The sequence below is a fragment of the Triticum aestivum genome, chromosome 2D, assembly GCF_018294505.1.
Source record: "Triticum aestivum cultivar Chinese Spring chromosome 2D, IWGSC CS RefSeq v2.1, whole genome shotgun sequence".
NCBI classification, from domain to species: domain Eukaryota; kingdom Viridiplantae; phylum Streptophyta; class Magnoliopsida; order Poales; family Poaceae; genus Triticum; species Triticum aestivum.
Genome location: NC_057799.1, coordinates 329193840 through 329200283, shown reverse-complemented (window position 1 = coordinate 329200283; position 6444 = coordinate 329193840). Strand labels below are relative to the sequence as shown.

Genomic DNA, 6444 nt, shown 5'->3' with positions numbered 1-6444 from the left:
CCATTGCTAGTCTCTCTTGTGTCGTGCAACTTTCGCCGGTACCATAAACCCACCATATACCTTCCCAAAACAGCCACCATATCTACCTATTATGGCATTTCCATAGCCATTCCGAGATATATTGCCATGCAACTTTCCCCCGTTCCGTTTATTATGACACGTTCCATCATTGTCATATTGCTTTGCATGATCATGTAGTTGACATCGTATTTATGGCAAAGCCACCTTTCATCATCTTTTATACATGTCGCTCTTGATTCATTGCACATCCCAGTACACCGCCGGAGGCATTCATATAGAGTCATATTTTCTTCTAGTATCGAGTTGTGATTTTTGAGTTGTAAGTAAATAAAAGTGTGATGATTTTCATTATTAGAGCATTGTCCCATGTGAGGGAAAAAAAGAGAGAAAAGACATAAATAAATAAAAAAGAAGGCCCAAAAAAGTGAAAAGAAAAAAATGAGAGAAAAAGGGAGAAGGGGCAATGTCACTATCCTTTTACCACACCTGTGGTTCAAAGTAGCACCATGATTTTCATGATAGACAGTCTCCTATGTTCTCACTTTCATATACTAGTGAGAATTTTTCATTATAGAACTTGGCCTGTATATTTCAACGATGGGCTTCCTCAAATGCCTTAGGTATTCATGAGCAAAGCAAGTTGGATGCACACCCACTTAGTTTTTTTTGAGCTTTCATAAACTTATGGCATTAGTGCATCCGTTGCATGGCAATCCTACTCACTCATATTGATATCTATTGATGGGCATATCCATAACCCGTTGATACGCCTAGTTGATGTGAGACTATCTCCCTCTTTTTGTCTTCTCCACAACCACTTTCTATTCCACCTATAGTGCTATGTCCATGGCTCACGCTCATGTATTGCTTGAAAGTTGAAAAAGTTTGAGAACGTCAAAAGTATGAAACAATTGCTTGGCTTGTCATCGGGGCTGTGCATGATTTAAATATTTTGTGTGATGAAGATGGAGCATAGCCAGACTATATGATTTTGTAGGGATAAGCTTTCTTTGGCCATGTTATTTTGAGAAGACATAATTGCCTTGTTAGTATGCTTGAACTATTATTGTTTTTATGTTAATATTAAACTTTTGTTTTGAATCTTATGGATCTGAACATTCATGCCGCTATAAAAAAATTATATGGATAAATATGTTAGGTAGCATTCCACATAAAAGTTCTATTTTGTCTCAGTTGATGGTCTCCGCGGTTAATTTTCGTCCTATCTATTATGGTTTTTTTAGTCCCTCCTCCCACCTTGAATGGTTGACGAAAGAAAATGGACGAACCGGAGTGAGGCCCTTTCCACGAACCAGGGAGCGAGGCCCCCTCGCACAAAAAAAATTGACGATCTATTCCTATTACGACGGGAACCACACTCCGGCCGCCATCGATCCCTTCGCCGCAGTCGCCGAGGTCGACGGAAACCACGCCCCAGCCGGTATCGATCCCTTTGCCGCCACCGAGATCCTGGAGGAGCCGCCGCCATCGATCCCGAGATACTGGAGGAGCCGCTGCCGCCGCGGTCGCCTTCATTGTGGACCTCCAGGACACCATCGGGACACCGCTGGTCCGCTGTCAGGGCACACACCTATGGCGCTCCCATACCTGCAGTCCTGCACACGGACATAGAGCTCACCACTGTCTGCGACGCCACGGAAGCAGCGGCCGATCATCGACGCCGGCCGTACGCATGTCAGCCGCAGTGGACGGCCCCTTCTACGCGTCGTCGTACTTGGAGGGCATTGCTTCGTCTTCATGCAGCATGTGCAGATCGAACTTGTCGAGGATGGTGCTCGAGCTAGATTTGTTCTGGAAGACGATCTCATCATCTATCTACGAGCAATTCGACACAAGAAAACAGGCACGCCAAGTGGCTGTGAATGGCCAAGAACAACCGCAATCCGTCACGGTCGTGTGGCAAGATACAGAGGGAAGGGAAGCAGGATTGGGATGTGAGGTAGAGATACAGCCAGCAAAAGGGGCGAGGAACAGAGACGTAAGTGAGATTCAAAGTTTAGGTCGTGGCCGTTTCTTTCCTCTGGTTAATTAGCCTACCGAGTGTTCATGTCCGGCTCATATTTTTGCATCTAATTGCACTACAATTTTCGCATCTAGAAATGCCTTGTCATTGTTGTGCCCTATGTATTATTTTTGTTTGTCGTAATCATATTTGTACATTGTTCTAGAAAAGTGATTATGTACTTGTAGAGGAAATCTGAATGTGGCTGTGAATTATGTCCAAATTGCAGAACAGGTGAGCCGAACATTTATTTATTACTCAAATCAAAAGCTGGGTTCTTGATCGGAGGCTCCATAACTATCTATGGTGTTGAACTCGATTTACTGAATTTCTCCCAGGCCCAGACATGATCGCTGATAGAGAAGCAGAAGAGGCAATGATGTTAACCATACTGAAGAGCTTTCCTACTCATGCTGTCTGAGCGTGTACTCCCAATCCCAATATGCAGTTCACTTTCAACGCACCTGCATGATAAATAATGCTACCTTTACTGTCTTCATGCAGTTTCGGAGAGGAGAACAGTTGGATTTGTGCGGAGAACTCTGCTAACTATGTTTGGTTCTTGGACCCCATAGATGGAACAGAGAGCTTCATTAACTGTTATTGAAATGTAACAGTGTGCAGGCCAATTAATTTCACCTCAACCAACTATGATGGATGTTGATTTGCTATTCAAAGGCAAGCCTATTTTTGGCACGCTTATTGTGCTACTTCACAATGGAAAGCCGGTATGCTAATTTTCTCTTTCTCAAACCAGCTCTCCTTGTTTTTGTCCATTTTTGTTCAGTACTACCTGAAGGTAACTCTACTGGATAGCAGCCTATCATATATAATTACATGTACCAGCGATTTAGCAAGATTATGTTGATACTGTCAATAGCGAACTACCGCTACATGATATTTGTTGCAATCTGTAAATTATTTTTTGTTTTAATTTCAGCATATCATTTATATACTAAAGCCTCTTCTGGACATGTTGTCTAAGTGCGTCTATATTACTTGGCATTGACTATTCTTCTTTTATTTAGGTTATGGGCATTATTGATCAACCAAATCTTGAGAGAGAGATGGGTTGGGGTGGACGGGAAGAAAACTACCTTAAATGTACAAGAAGTACATACATAGCAATGTTTTTATTTAGGTTATGATCATTATTTTTCTTCTCATTTTTCCAGCAATTTCACTTTATTTTTCTTCTTTGCTTTTAGGTATTTGTGTGATTGTTCAGGACTACATACAAAGCAATGCAAGACACAATATAATTTAGCATTTTCAAGGATACCACATGGAGCAGCAAAATGGAGGAGACGAGCTACCATATGGTGGGCAGGTAACTCGAGGATGGAGGGGCATTGGTTTACAATAAACGTGCACTCTACAAGAAAATTAGAAAACAAGGCACTGGATAAAAAACAAGAAATGCAGAGATCAAATACTTGAGGACTATAACTCTGCAATATTGAAATTAATGAACAGCTAAGCCTTTTCTTTTCCAGATAAACAAACAACTAAGTCTCTTCATTTTTAGAATGAATAGCTAACCTTAATTAAAATCAATTCGAGGCAATTTTTTTTGTTTCTATGTTATGTTGAATGCCTAATAATTTTTCCTCTACATGTCTTGTTTATTAATCTTGTGATTTTCCCAGCATTTTCACTTTAGTTTTCTTCTTTTCTTCTAGGTATTTGTGTGATTGACCGGAACTATATACATAGAATATGCTTGGGAAACAATGTACTGAAAAAACAAGAAAATAGAGACCAAATACTCGAGGGACTACGACTCTGCAAATTGCTTTAGAACTCAAACATCAATGGTGTTGATTATTTTCAAATGTAGGCTTTACAATTAGAGGCTCATGACTTATTAGTGCTATCCTTCACAAAATTGCATTTTTTTGTTCAGTGTGCTAAGGAGGGCGAGCCATTCTGGGAAAGTCCTTGTGGCCGTGAAAGACCAGGATGGCATATTGATTGCAGTGCAATGAGCGGGCATTATTTAGGCAAGCATTTAATATTTATGACGGAGGAAAATATTTGATCTTACCACATCATGGGAATGAGCTTGCGCAAAGGCGAGCAGTGAATCCTGAGAGTGAGGTCAAACGCGGGATGCATAATGGCTTTGTCAACAACAATGGCCAGAAGAAGGCAAAAATAGACAAAAGCTTCTCACTATCAAAGATGTAAGGAAGGTGAATCTCTTATTTTTGTTGGTATACTTGTAGTTAAACTACATACGTATCATTTATTTGTAGTTGAACCTGACCATCCTATTGCTGTCATTGTAGATTATTGTTCTGTGCCATCCCATGGCTCTAAGGCTATTCCTGATGCGAACACACTACAGGTCCGAAGTTAAACACTCTGATATAGCCCTTGAGTTTGCATATGGCCATGTGTACTATATTTATCAGGTACTCACTGTCAGGATGCTCCCTACTTTTATCCAGACTGTACAAGACTCTGAAGAAGTATATCGTTGTGCTGTGATGACAAGTTGGATGTCCCAGTACCAGCAGACGATCGAAAGGTGGTCGACGACAACCACGAGAGTTTCCCGAGACGCATTTCTAACGATCTTCATATTACAGGTGCCCTTGATGAGCTTATGAAGGCAGTGAGAGGCGAGCTATGAACAACAACTTGAGTGATTTGATGCAACTTGAGTGATTTGAAGGTATTTATGTTATAGTTTGAGTATTGCAGTTTATAAAGTCTGAACAGTGTTAATAACAAGCGTCATATATCACTGAAAACAAAGTAACTCATTTGATAGTGTGTTGTGTTCTCAGAAATTGCAGCAGAAACTAGAGCAGCAGCCAGCAGAAAAGGAAATGGCCAGAGAAGAAGTAACAACAGCAGAAAAAGAAACAGTCCAAGGGTACGGCCCGACGACGAGGGCGCCATCCCTCCTCCATGTTGGATCTGGATGACCAGGATGCCATAAAGTTGGGCGTGTGGGCTTGATGTTCAGGTGACGGCGCAATAGTTTGACGGGCGGCAGCGGAGGGTAGGGCGATGCCGTACCAGGGAGAGGACGTGGCGAGAGGAGGATAGTTTCAGGGAGAGATGGCGACGATGATGTGATGGTAGGGGATGGGATGCGATGAATGCCCGAGGGCCGGCCAACTATGCGGGGAGAGAAGGAGCCGGCTAGGTGTGCGAGAAGAGAGTAAGGGGATGGGCTGTCTTTTCTTATTTTCCGTGAAGAAAAATAAAGGATATACCAGCAACTTATGTTTGTTTGTGCGTTGAGATAAATATCACATAGCCTAACAAGTCATTTTTAGAGAATATACCTATAAGTTATCTATAGGTGAGCCTACAATTTATAACTTAAAGCCACGACACTTATTTTGGGACGGAGGGAGTAGAAATTAGGATGCGACTCACTTCTATGAAGAAGAACACGATGCCATAATCAATATATACTGTATACAAGCATATTTCAATTTTATTTATTCTGATACAATATATGTTTAATTACATGGTTCAGTTTTGTTGATCAAGATAAAAACCTATGGATTCGAACGATGCTTTGAAATTATCACTATATTCAAGATGATAATAATTTATTGAATTGTGTGGATTTGTCTGGCTATTTTTTTATGCTCTCGTGGAATTGTAAATATTTGGTTTGTTCGGTTTGCACAGTGAGTATTTCTCGTTGCATATTCTACGCATTCCATGTAAAATATTTGTGCTAAATACATATATTGCTTATGCACGATGGTATGATTGGAGAGTTTTTTTATTATTATATGTCAAGTATTACGCGAACGAAGTTAAGGACAACATTCCTGATATTGTACGAGAATATCGTGAGCACATCGAGTAGATTTAGTTTGCAACAAATTAATAGTTGGATAATCGCTATCTATGTATACATGGTCAAAATACATATTTTTTATCAACTTATGTTGGTGGTGAATTAGATATCATTTATTTTCTAATTGTTCCCACTGGCTTTTCTATTCATGTGAAATTTAGCATGCATTTGGTTTATATATAATACTAGCAATTTTTTTAAAATGACCGTGGCAACGCACGGGCAGCCTACTAGTATTATCTGTTTTGGATGTTTTATATGCATTGATATGCTATTTTATATTATTTTTGGGACTAACCTATTAACCTAGAGCCCAGTGCCAGTTCATGTTTTTTCCTTGTTTTTGAGTTTCGCAGAAAAGGAATACAAAACGGAGTCCAAACGGAATGAAACCTTCGCGATGATTTTTCTTGGACCAGAAGACAACCAGGAGACTTGGAGATGAAGTCGGAGGAGCCACAAGGCGGCCACAAGGATGGAGGGCGTGCTCATAACGCTATATGGGATCTCAACAGTTTTCGAGGGTAGAGTATTCAACCCAGATTTATAGATTCGACACAAGGGGAGC

General features: G+C 40.6%; 1 long non-coding RNA gene across 9 annotated transcripts; it reads left to right on the top strand.

Moving 5' to 3' along the window:
• Positions 1–1222: 1222 nt before the first annotated feature.
• On the top strand, positions 1223–6182 carry LOC123049290 (uncharacterized). Of its 9 annotated transcripts, XR_006423544.1 has the most exons (10): positions 1225–2020; positions 2274–2278; positions 2383–2469; positions 2549–2772; positions 3073–3148; positions 3253–3374; positions 3951–4239; positions 4336–4394; positions 4498–4724; positions 4840–6182. It is a non-coding gene; the product is annotated as an uncharacterized lncRNA (long non-coding RNA). The 9 variants fall into 9 exon arrangements; XR_006423541.1 differs by having other exon boundaries at positions 1224–2020; positions 2383–2772; XR_006423543.1 differs by having other exon boundaries at positions 1225–2278.
• The last annotated feature ends 262 nt before the right edge of the window (positions 6183–6444 follow it).